At 41.0% G+C, this 12,695-nt stretch overlaps 1 protein-coding gene and 1 long non-coding RNA gene across 2 annotated transcripts in view; one reads left to right on the top strand and one right to left on the bottom strand.

The window, feature by feature from the left end:
- The window catches only part of plcd3b (phospholipase C, delta 3b), a 53,176-nt gene that overhangs the window by 39,434 nt on the left and 1,047 nt on the right, over nt 1-12,695 (bottom strand). The window lies entirely within an intron of this gene.
- LOC139570521 (uncharacterized) lies at nt 2,024-4,224 on the top strand. The gene is made up of 2 exons (XR_011674092.1): nt 2,024-2,174; nt 3,033-4,224. It is a non-coding gene; the product is annotated as an uncharacterized lncRNA (long non-coding RNA).

The raw sequence follows: 12,695 nt of genomic DNA, 5'->3' as shown, positions 1-12,695 counted from the left end.
TGACAATATTTGCTTCTGAATGTATTTTGATGTGCCACAGCAAGGAGTATGACGACCTACTTCAACCAATAAATCTTTGCGTTTTATTTTTTATAAATGTTAGAAAATGTATATAATTTTTCTTTCACTTTGAAAGTGTGTATTATGTTATTTAGACCAGTAGGGGAAAATTCTAATTTAATTTGTTGTTTCATTTAATCGTTGTTCAGTTGAGTTTAATTTAAGGCTGCAGAATGTGAAAATTGTGCAGGGGTGTGAAGAATTTCACTAGACACTGTATATCTGCATACAACCAAATTAATTGGATTCTGCTCAATATTCCAATCCTGACTGAAGATCTGATGCTTGTCTGACTTGACTGATCCACAAGGAAATAAAGAAAATTGCAAAAAAATAGAAAATTATCTAAAACCTTCTCTCCGTACACTTACAGTTCATGTTTTGATTCAAAGTTCAGTCAGTCTGTGTAGCTTTTTAGAGTCACGACAGCTAGGTTAGGCTTAGCCTACATGTACTGTCTCTGAGTCATTAATTTTAGTTTATGTTATGTAATAAGTCACAATGAACATAATGAACACAATGAGTCATCAACAGATCATATTGCATACACTATAATGCTGTACACCAATGTAGGCTTTTTTCATGAATGCCTCAGGCTACTAAGCTATATGCATCCTCTCCTTTTACAGCACACACACACACACACACACACACACACACACACACACACACACACACACACACACACACACACACACACACACACACACACACACACACACACACACACACACAGTCACGAATCCCGCCGAAGATGGTGCCTCTTCCCGTTCGGGCGGCGTTCGGCGGTCGTCGTCGCCGGCCTACTAGCTGCCACCGATCCCCTTTTCTGTTTCATTTAGTTGTGTCTGATTTGTTGCACCTGTTTTGTGTTTAGGTTTGATTGTGGGCTATTTAAACACAGTTGGCCCGCAGACTTTTGTGCGGGCTTGTTTTTCTATTTGTGGTGTTTTGTTTATTCTTGTGGTGTCTGTTCCTATTCAGTTTAGTCCTGTTTGTTTGGACTGGGACTTTACGCGCCCTTGCGTGTGTGGCGTGACCGTCTCTCTGGTATTTTGGAATATTAAATCCACGTCCTTTTTGAACTACCCAGCTCTCTGCGCCTGACTCCTTCACTCACCACTTTTGAAATCCTGACACACACACACACACACACACACACACACACACACACACACACACACACACACACACACACACACACACACACACACACACACACACACACACACACACACACACACACGCTCACACACATGCTCACACACACTAACAGCCAACAGTCACAGTTGAGACATTTGTGACCCGATTCAGGAAACTCGGCGTATGTCGCAAGTCACGACTTCACAGGAGAGCCGTTTGAACATTGAAAAGAAATTGGGAAGGCAGAAATGCCTTCTCGAACATGTGAACTTTCAAGTGCCTTCATAACAAACTTTTATGCCATCTGTAAATACGAATAAAGTTGTTAAATTACGAGCCTAGTTGGTTAAGCCAAGGAAAAAGTAAGGAACCTTCCCGCTAGCCATGATTGGCTGAGATAATGAGTGGCCTGGACATGCCGAGAGATGAGTTTCAGATTGGTCTGCGGTGTAGCATCTTGTCTATAAAATGAGCTGCTCATTATGTGTAGATAATCCTTTCTACTGCAGTTTTTTCGAAAGATGTAACGTTTTTCGAAAGATATAAGTCAGACAAGCATCAGAAATGCAAATATGTTGCTACTGCTTTCAATAACATTGCTGCCCTGAATTTATCAGGTGCTATCGACAAAGGTCAGTGGGAAAAGGTTGTGATGGACTACTTCCTTGAGGACGATCGTGCCATGCTGATTCTCTCTGACTCTGAAATTGAATCAGATGGTGAAGAAATCCCTGATTTAGGTGAGAGAAAAAAATCATTTTTAGAAGACATTGTAGAGTCTTCTGATGATGGTGATGGGGAAGAAACAGCGATTAACAGTGTTGCTGTCACGGAAGAAGTTGACCGAGTTTTGAAATCAGTAGAACACAACGGGCAAAACAAGCTGTACAAACAAAACGGAAACAACACAGGACGTCTTATTTAATGAAAGGGGTTGCAGTCTGCTGTGACGCTTTCATCCATGTATACGGGTAAGAATCTAGCTACAGTTTCAGATATTATACGTTTCTAATTTTGTCAGAAAATTGTTTTCATTGCAAGTTAAGGCTTGCTGTTAGCTAGCCAGCTGGAGTTCGATAGCTGGCTTGCTAGCTATCGTTAACATTGAACCTAACTTATTTGGTTAACTTTAGCTATGACGTCATTGCTAGTGACGTTACTCTATGGATTGGGATTATAGTATTTTTTTTAGCTAGCTAACGTTAACGTGACATGTCTAAACAAAAGACCCCAAGTTAAAGCTTGCTGTTAGCTAACTAACGTTAGCTGAGGTTAGATGGCTGGCTTGCTAGCTACCATTGACATTGAACCTAACTTATTTGGTTAACTTTAGCTATGACAATCGGTTTGTATTGCTAGTAACGTTACTCTATGGATAGGGATTATAGTTCATTTTTAAGCTAGTTAAAGTGACATGTCTAAACAAAAGACCACAAGTTAAAGCTTGCTGTTAGCTAGCTAACGTTAACATGACATGTCGAAAACAAAAGACCCCAAGTTAAAGCTTGCTGTTAGCTAGCTAATGTTAGCTGAGGTTAGATGCTGGCTTGCTGAATAACATTAATTTACGTGAATGAATTGTGTGTAACGTTAGTGATGTTTTCTCAGAATGCCATTTCGCATTGCTAGTTATAGCCTAATGTTAGCTAGCTAACATTGAACCTATTTGGTTAACTTTAGGTAGCTATGACAATCGGTTTGTATTGCTAGTTAAAGCTTGCTGTTAGCTAGCCAGCAGACGTTGTGTGTAGTGATGTTATCTCAGAATGCCAATTCGCATCTATTGTATAATAATGCTAAAATATTTGTATCTGGAATTTGTCTTTCAGCAAAAGTAGAGCACGCCTGACTCTCTTCCACCAGTCATACAAGGAGAATGGTCTAAGACTCTAATGCCTCCCATCAAAAAGAGAGCTGGCCCAAGCAAGCAAAGGCAGATATCAATTACATGCACCATTTCTTCATCAACTACGATGTTGGGGAAACACGTGTGAACCTGAATTGTGATAACTGCAGTGCCCAAATAAGAACAAGTTTGTTCTCTGGCTGTGTGCTTAGGGTTGTTGTCCTGTTGGAATGTGAACCTTTGACTCAGTCTGAGGTCCTGGGCGCTCTGGAGCAGGTTTTCATCAGGATCTCTCTGTACTTTGCTCTGTTCATCTTTCCCTCTATCCTGACTAGTCTCCCAGTCCCTGCCACAGCATGATGCTGCCACCACCATGCTTCACCATAGGAATGGCATTGGCCAGGTGATGAGCGGTGCCTGGTTTCCTCCAGACGTGACGCTTGGCATTCAGGCCAAAGAGTTCAATCTTGGTTTCATCAGACCAGAGAATCTTGTTTCTCATGGTCTGAGAGTACTTTGGGTGCAAACTCCAAGCGGGCTGTCATGTGCCTTTTACTGAGGAGTTGCTTCCGTCTGGCCACTCTACCATAAAGGCCTGATTGGTGGAGTGCTGCAGAGATGTTTGTCCTTCTGGAAGGTTCTCCCATCTCCACAAAGGAACTCCGAAGCTCTGTCAGAGTGACCATCGGGTTCTTGGTCAGCTCCTTGACCAAGGCCCTTCTCAGTTTGGCCGGGTGGCAAGCTCCAGGAAGAGTCTTGGTGGTTCCAAACTTCTTCCATTTAAGAATGATGGAGGCCACAGTGTTCTTAGATACCTTCAATGCTGCAGAAATGTTTTAGTATCCTTCTTTCCCAGATCTGTGCCTCGTCACAATCCTGTCTCGGAGCTCTATGAACAATTCCTTCAACCTCATAGCTTGGTTTTTGCTCTGACATGCACTGTAAACTGTGGGACCTTCTATAGACAGGTGTGTGCGCCTTTCCAAATAATGTCCAATCAATTGAATTAGCCACAGGTGGACTCCAATCAAGTTGTAGAAACAGCTCAAGGATGATCAATGGAAACAGGAGGCACCTTAACTAAATTTTGAGTCTCATAGCAAAGGGTCTGAATACTTACGTAAATAAAGTATTTCTGTTTTTTATTTGTAATAAATTTGCAAAAGTTCTAAAAACCTGTTTTCGCTTTGTCATTATGGGGTATTGTGTGTAGATTGATGAGGGAAAACATTTATTTGATCGATTTTAGAATAAGGCTGTAACGTAACAAGGGGTCTGAACACTTTCCGAATGCACTGTAGGTATGTTTTATGCTACTATCAGAGGACAAGCCTGGAATGAGGAGTGTTGTACATGGGTCATTTCACCAATTTGAGAAGAGTAACCTTGTAAGAGTAACCTTTTGAGAAGAGTAACCTTGTAAATAAAACAACTTTTGATTTCACCTAATTTTAACATTCTGTCATAAAGAGCACATGTTCAACTTCATAAAAACATGTTTTCCAATCTCAAGAGGTTAAATTCAAAAATGACTATTCTAAGTGCCTATTAAGTGCCAACTAAAGTAACACGGTTGACCGTAACAGGGTTGACCCTAACAGGGTTGACAACTTCTTCAATCAGCCATCAATTCCCTTGTGGCAGGGGGAATGGAAGCTTGTGGTGTGCAGAAGGGAGTAGCAATTGAATACAAGCTTCACAAAAAAATGAAATTGTAAAAAAAAAATAATGATTGTCTTTATATGGACAACAAGGTTGACATATTATGCTAGACACGCTCAGTTTTCCACCATCAAAACACCAGAAAAGACTCATACTCCGACCCTCTCGTGCTCCAATTTGCGTGCTGGGAGCATGGTAGCATGCATTTTGAGAAACACCCACCATCTACAGACATCCGTCTTTGCAATGTCCACTGCTCCAGAGTCATCACAGGCTATCCCACATGGCCAGAATCAACAGCTAAAACAGGAGTGCACTGTACATACTAGACCAGGGCTTGGTCCATAGACTAACAAAGCAGTCTTGGTACTCCTTCACACCACACAACACCCAAACAGACTGGCTTCCTTCCACGCTATGGAGGAGTAAGCAAGGCAATGAGAATAACATTGAAGCTAATTCTACTGGGGTGTTAAGACATACTTTTTTATATGGGGGAGATGGAGCATTTGGATATTGCTCACCAATCGGTCTACAACGTTCTCACAGAAATAGTGAAATCAGATCATTTTCGCCGTTGACAGGACATGACTGACAAACTGTATACTAGGCCTATTTCTGGCATGTACTCAAAGCATGCGCGGACCAACTGGCAAGTGTCTTCACTGACATTTTCAACCTCTCCCTGACTGAGTCTGTAATACCTACACTACCATTCAAAAGTTTGGGGTCATTTAGAAATGTCCTTGTTTTTTAAAGAAAAGCACATTTTTAAGTCCATTAAAATAACATCAAAGTGATCAGAAATACAGTGTACACATTGTTAATGTTGTAAATGACTATTGTAGCTGGAAACGGCTGATTTTTATGGAATACCTACCTAGGCGTACAGAGGCCCATTATCAGCAACCATCACTCCTGTGTTCCAATGGCACGTTGTGTTAGCTAATCCAAGTATATCATTTTAAAACGCTAATTGATCATTAGAAAACCCTTTTGCAATTCTGTTAGCACAGCTGAAAACTGTTGTTCTGATTAAAGAAGCAATAAAACTGACCTTCTTTAGACTAGTTGAGTATCTGGAGCATCAGCATTTGTGGGTTCGATTACAGGCTCAAAATGGCCAGAAATAAAGCACTTTCTTCTGAAACTCGTCAGTCTATTCTTGTTCTGAGAACTGAAGGCTATTCCATGCGAGAAATTGCCAGGAAACTGAAGATCTCGTACAGCGCTGTGTACTACTCCCTTCACAGAACAGCGCAAACTGGCTCTAACCAGAATAGAAAGAGGAGTGGGAGGCCCCGGTGCACAACTGAGCAAGAGCCCAAGTACATTAGAGTGTCTAGTTAGAGAAACTGACTCCTCACAAGTCCTCAACTGGCAGCTTCATTAAATAGTACCCGCAAAACACCAGTTTCAACGTCAACAGTGAAGAGGCGACTCCGGGATGCTGGCCTTCAAGGCAGAGTTCCTCTGTCCAGTGTCCGTGTTCTTTAACCCATCTTAATCTTTTATTTTTAACTCTGTCTAGAAGGCCAGTATCCCGGAAGTCGCCTCTTCATTGTTGACGTTGAGACTGGTTAAATCGACTACAATCAGTGTAGATGAAGGGGAGGAGACAGGTTAAAAATGATTTTTAAGCCTTGAGACAATTGAGACATGGATTGTGTTTGTGTGACATGCTGAATGGGCAAGACAAAAGATTTAAGTACCTTTGGACGGGGTATGGTAGTAGGTTCCAGGCGCACCGGTTTGTGTCAAGAACTGCAACGCTGCTGGGTTTTTCACGCCTAACAGGTTCCCGTGTGTATCGAGAATGGTCCACCACCCAAAGGACATCCAGCCAACTTGAGTTGACATGGGCCAGCATCCCTGTGGAACGCTTTCGACCCCTTGTAGAGTCCATACCCTGCCAAATTGAGGCTGTTCTGAGGGCAAAAGTTCTTAATGTTTTTTATACTCAGTGCATACGCACATGCCCACACATGTACATGCTCACTGACATGAAACCTTGCCATTCTTACAATCGTTAGCTTACAATTATACTTATACCACCAGGATATTTATAATGTAGCGTGCAATATAGAAATTGCATACATAAGCAAAATTGCATTTGAATGAATCTATGATTGCTGAGAAGATCAACATAGCTACTGCATGCGACCTCAGGATAATTAGACAGACAGACTAGACTGTATGTTGCCGTCGCTTTCTGTATGTTGCCGTCACAATTCTAAGCACCTTAAACCCTGCTTAACCGTTTAAAAAAAGACACACACACACACGAGCACACGAGCACACATGCAGACGCACAGACAGACCGACAGACAGACACAGACGGATAAGAATTACACCCTGTCAGCAATGATACAACTGTAAGACTCACAGCGGTAAATTGCTCGACGTACAGTTGTACCCCCATGACCTTGGGCCAGTGTGAACTAGTAAAGCTACACTTTCCTTAGGGTCATTAGCCGGAGATAGATGTGCTCTGACTTCCTCCGTACAGCAGAAGCTAGCTCCCTGAAAAGCATCCTGCAGTGTTCCCCTCTCTATGGCCTAAACGTCCAGCTGGTTCCTACTTGTTCCCCAGTCTCTTATTAGTGCATGTCCTCTGTGGTGGGTGGGGCAAGGGAGGAGACTATCATTTCAAATGGGGTCAGCTTTGAAGACTTGTGGGGCCCCCTCACGCGCACACACACATGCAGATGCACATACACACGCAGACACAAGCTTGAATGAATGAACACTCACACGTACATACAGTACACGGACACATGCACGCAAGCACACACACACACATCAAATAGCGTAAACCCCCCTTCACTCAAGCCCCTACTGGGCCCTGTATGAGTCCAATGCTTCACCAGAAGAGTGAAAGGACAAATCCAATGCTATATCACCCTTTCTGTAATTAATTGACTGCTGGCGTTAAAGTGACAATCTACCTGCTTTGACATGATATTTCACATCGTCAAATAAAATGTCAGAGGGATTTTATAAAGTCAAACCAAACCCTACTGGTGAAGACCTTGAGAGGAACCAGAATGTAGACAGGGAGAGACAGGCATATCGTAGCAGTAGTAGTTACCTGGGGTAGGCAGGATGGTGGAAGTTTTACCTTAAAAAAAAGGCTGATGTAGCCCTGGAGCCATGTGCAATACCCTACGTTGGTAAGTACCTTTACTACCAATGGTAAGCACCCACACAACCAGGGTTGTGTTCATCCAGGCTGCATCACATCCGGCCGTGATTGGGAGTCCCATAGGGAGGCACACAATTGGCCCAGCGTTGTCTGGGTTTGGCCGGGGTAGGCCGTCATTGTAAATAAGAATTTGTTCTTAACTGACTTACCTAGTTAAATACAGGTTCAATTTAAATTCATTAGGCACCAAATGTAAGAAAACAGACTGAAGCAGGGAGAGGGACTCCCTAGAGTTGTCCAATAAGAAACGCTCATTTTCAAATCAGCAAGGCAATTTAAAACATTTTTAATTGTGTATACTAATGAACATGACCCAGGGCTCAACAGAGGATTGTGGACACTGCACAGCATAGTAGTATAGCACCTGGACGCCAATCTGTTTCTGCTTCAACTTATTTATTGTTAACTTGCCAAATCAGCAACATTGTTGAATGCCATTTTTTCAATTTTAGCAGACACTCTTATCCAGAGTAACTTACAGGAGCAATTAGGGTTAAGTGCCTTGCTCAAGGGCACCTCGACTGATTTTTCACCTAGTCGGCTCGGGGATTCAAACCATCGACCTTTTGATTACTGGCCCAACGCTCTTGACCGCTAGGCTACCTGCCACCCAGGCTTATACATTAGGAAGGAACTGAATAGATTTCTGTTAGAAATGACCACGGAAAAGTAACTTGGCTAATTTGGGGGACAGTTCTACCACCTACAAATTTAATCTAAATGTAACCCTTGCCCACAACCACCATTGTTTGACAATGGTGGGCTAGTTGGCACTGCCTTGACAGGGCACAGGAGGAGAATCTCCATTCATGCCCATCTCTACCAAGGCACCCAGCGTGTGGTTTTGGGCACCTATAGGGTGTGGTTGACCATGGCAGACAGACCTCCCACTCTGTCCCTGGCTACCCAGGGAATACAGTAGTACCATAGCTATAGAGTTCTGTTAGGAAAACTGCCGGAGGACCAACCATTATAAATAGCCTGTATCCCACATTATACCGACGCCACAAATGTTAACCTACTTGCACATCTGCCACATGAACTGCATGATTATTTTCTGACATGAAGTATGGGGTTGAAAACTGAGAGATCCCTGAAAGCAATGTTAAGTCATTACAAGTGCAGCTGTTTGCAATTTGACCTAATGATTTCAAGATAAAGTCGGCTATTTACTTTAATACAAATGTGACAGTTTTGTGAAAGGATGCACCCACAAGCAGGGGCGTCATGAACCCATTATTTTAGAGGGGGAACGAAGTACGTGAGGATGGATGGGGGTGGTTTAAGATTTTTTTCAAACACCATAATCATAAGCCATAATCATCATGCCTAATTCTATGTAAAAAAATTCAATTTTTCTGTATAGGTTATCTAAGCATACCTCTTGAGCAGTCTGTGTCCTTACGGATGGTTCTTGTTTTAAAGAAAAAAAAGATGCTTCTCTGCATCTTTGCTAAAAGATTGAAAGGAATGTGAGTCTTATTCAGTACATTTAGTAATTGCTTGCTTTTCTAAAGTCTAGCAACTTTCTATAGTCTAGCAACAATTGAGTTTACTAATTCATTTAACATCTGAACAATTTTAAAACAGGACAAACCTGATGGCGCATGTGCCTTTGTGCATGACGCCACTGCCCACAAGTATAGAAAGTCTTTGGCTGCAGGTATGCTGGAATACATCATATGATTCAAAAGTGCACACCGCTTGCAAAGTTGAACTTTTCTAGTTATTTCTAATTGCCAACATTTTGGTCTATCAACCTTGGCCAGAGCATGCTTTTTAACAGACTTTGAACAACATATCTATTGTCTAATCAAATCAAACTTTGAGAGCCCAAGCACTTTCCCAGTGTTTCACCAGATCAAGTATGAAGACATTTCTAGTCAGAACAGGCCTTGCACAAACCTTTCCCCCAGCACATTTTCTGGCTGGCACCTGCATTGCCTTCACTGTTTTCCTTACAAATTGGACTTTGGACATCTATGCGTTCCTATCAAAAGTAAGTGTATTATTTTTTGTAGATCGTGTTGTCATTCCTACTGTAGCACACTGTATGTAAGTATGGATCATAATATATTTACTGTTTTATTCACGTTTTAAAGTAGTGGTGAGACATCATGCATTCAGGTTCTTGCATAGATTGAAATGGACACATTTCTGAAAAATACTAGGTAAAACCATGACGTCAGTGATCTAAAGGTCGGAAAGTCGGAGCTCTAGAAAGAGGTCTGAGTTCCTGAGTTGGAATTCCGAGCTGGATGACCATAAAATTTAAAAAAATCCCATTCGGTGCTCGTTTTTTCCCCCCAAGTTCCCAGATGTCTTGAACGCACTGAAGTCGGAAGTCGGAGATTTCCGAGTTCCCAGTTGTTTTGAACACGGCATCAGATTGTAACATTGGTACCAGGGGCGGCAGGTTGGGCCAGTAACCGAAAGGTTGCTGGATCGAATCCCCGAGCTGACAAGGTAAAAATCTGTCATTCTGCCCCTGAGCAAGGCAGTTAACCCACTGTTCCCCGGGCGCTGTGGATGTCGATTAAGACAGCCTCCCGCACCTCTATGATTCAGAGGGGTTGGGTTAAATGCGTGAAACACATTTCAGTTGAAGGCATTCAGTTGTACAACTGACTAGGTATCCCCCTTTCCCTACCTCAGGGTTGCCAGCCCCTTTCCAGGGGTTTTATTTTTATTTAGCGTATAAACTTCTGTGTTTGCCTCCCATTTATGGATAAATCCCCCATCATAGTAATATTTCCTGCATCATATCCCCCCACGATACCTTTCCCCATTTCTACACACCATGGACTTAAAAAAAAAACATAAATGAAATTAACCCCCCTAAAATAGTTTTATCCCTGTTTAGCTTTCACGCTTCAGTTAGGCTAGGCAGTAGGCTTGTATTTGGTGTGATGATCTGTGAGGTGATAACATTTTATTTGCTTTGTGATTTGACAAAAAAGGTGAATGACTTGTATACACTGTAACAAGTACATCGAAGATTTGTAATATGCTGAAAAGTGGCTAAATTAAGTTAATATTTTTCAGGCAATGGGCGCAGCCATCTTTGGCTTTGTTTATTTGCGTCTCATAATGAATGGAATTCTGGGACAAGGGAGTTATCACCAAGTCAAACATAAACTTGGCTGCCGTCATAAAGAATTTAGCTGCTGTTAGCTTAGCTGACACGCATCTCTTTTCTAAACAATATTACATTTCTCCCTTTCTCCAGAGATGTGGTACATTGTAAACAAGTCTAGCGGTTAGGTCGCTAACTTATGTTAAGTTTTTTTGTCAGCGTAACGTGTTATTTAGGCTGGTTTATGGATTGAGTTTAGCTGTGGGTGTGTTCCGTGTGATGATTGGATGATGAAGTTCGCATTTATCTTTTACAATAAAAGGTGAAATTGAGGAATAAAGTTGTGAAGACCTTTATTTCCCATCAGTCTAAAACATTGTTTAGATGCTTTTCAGACAACAATGCTGTTTTTTGCATCATACTTTCTGTTGCTATTGCTCCAATCACATATTTGTGATCATACGCTGTAGAGATCACTCAACAATGATCACAAATACGTGATTGTACGCATTAAAGGGTTAACTAAAAAAAGGATATTATGTAGTTTCTTACAATAGCCCTCTTTGACTTTAAATATAATGTAGTAATGAGTATAATGCTTGTATGGATTTCAACCCCAACACATGTTCATGTCATTGTTACCAATCAACTGCATAACAGTTCAAAAAGACTGACTACCACCACCGATTTCTGTATGGTAGCTATCACTTCTTCTAACTCTGAAAAGAGACAACTTCTACATATTATGCAACAAAAACAGCCAAATATATCCAAATAGGACTTAAGTAACCATATTGTGGGCCTGTTATAATACATAAATCATAACGGATTTGACAAATATCCACTTTGTTAGATAAGATTTGTTGAATGTGCGCCAATCTGGTCAATGCAACGTCTGCATTCCACTGATTCCTTTTGGTCAGGGAGACATTGGAATGGCAGTAGAGGCCTAATGCAGGAAAATAAAATTAAGGCATGTCATATACCAGCAATTATGTAATATAATTATTGTCAACCTAAAATATGGTCATTTAATTATAAATACAGTTTATATCAGTTTTATACCAATTTCCTGTATAAATAGCCTCAAAAAATATATATGTAAACAGAATGTCTTAAATTGTGTTTTCTTGTAAAGCAGTGTGATACAATATTAGTACTGGTTGCATTTAGAACTTGTCTAAGTCCTATCAACTGATTTCAGCCAGTGTATGGCTGAGGATTGACTGCATTGTTTGAATGGAATGTTGGCATAAAGTTAATTTGACAAATTAATGCTTTAATCATTACTCTAAAACTGTCTGGCTAGCTAACAAACATACAGTGCAGATAAATTCTTCAAATTCATAATTTTACGGTTGACCAACTTCCTGACCAAAATGGCTGCCCTTTATACCATCATAAGAAGGTGCATGTCCATTCTAGTATTCTATTTCCTAATTCTATTGTCACAACCACAAACTGTCAACTCTATCTGGCTGACAGATTAAGACAGAAAATGAATTTTTGCTCAAATATGTTACATTTAATTAGGTTAAACAATCATAAAAAAGCAACTGAGTAAAAACAAAATTGCTACTGTGTATAACAATTGGATGAAGATTTTTTTTTTTTTTCAACTCTGTAAAACATTAACTCCATCCGATTTGTGTCTAAAGTATTGGAGATTTTCAAAACAATAATTTTGAATATTTTAAATATAT

Source organism: Salvelinus alpinus, chromosome 3 (genome assembly GCF_045679555.1).
Source record: "Salvelinus alpinus chromosome 3, SLU_Salpinus.1, whole genome shotgun sequence".
NCBI classification, from domain to species: Eukaryota; Metazoa; Chordata; class Actinopteri; order Salmoniformes; family Salmonidae; genus Salvelinus; species Salvelinus alpinus.
This window is presented reverse-complemented; position numbering and strand designations above follow the sequence as displayed.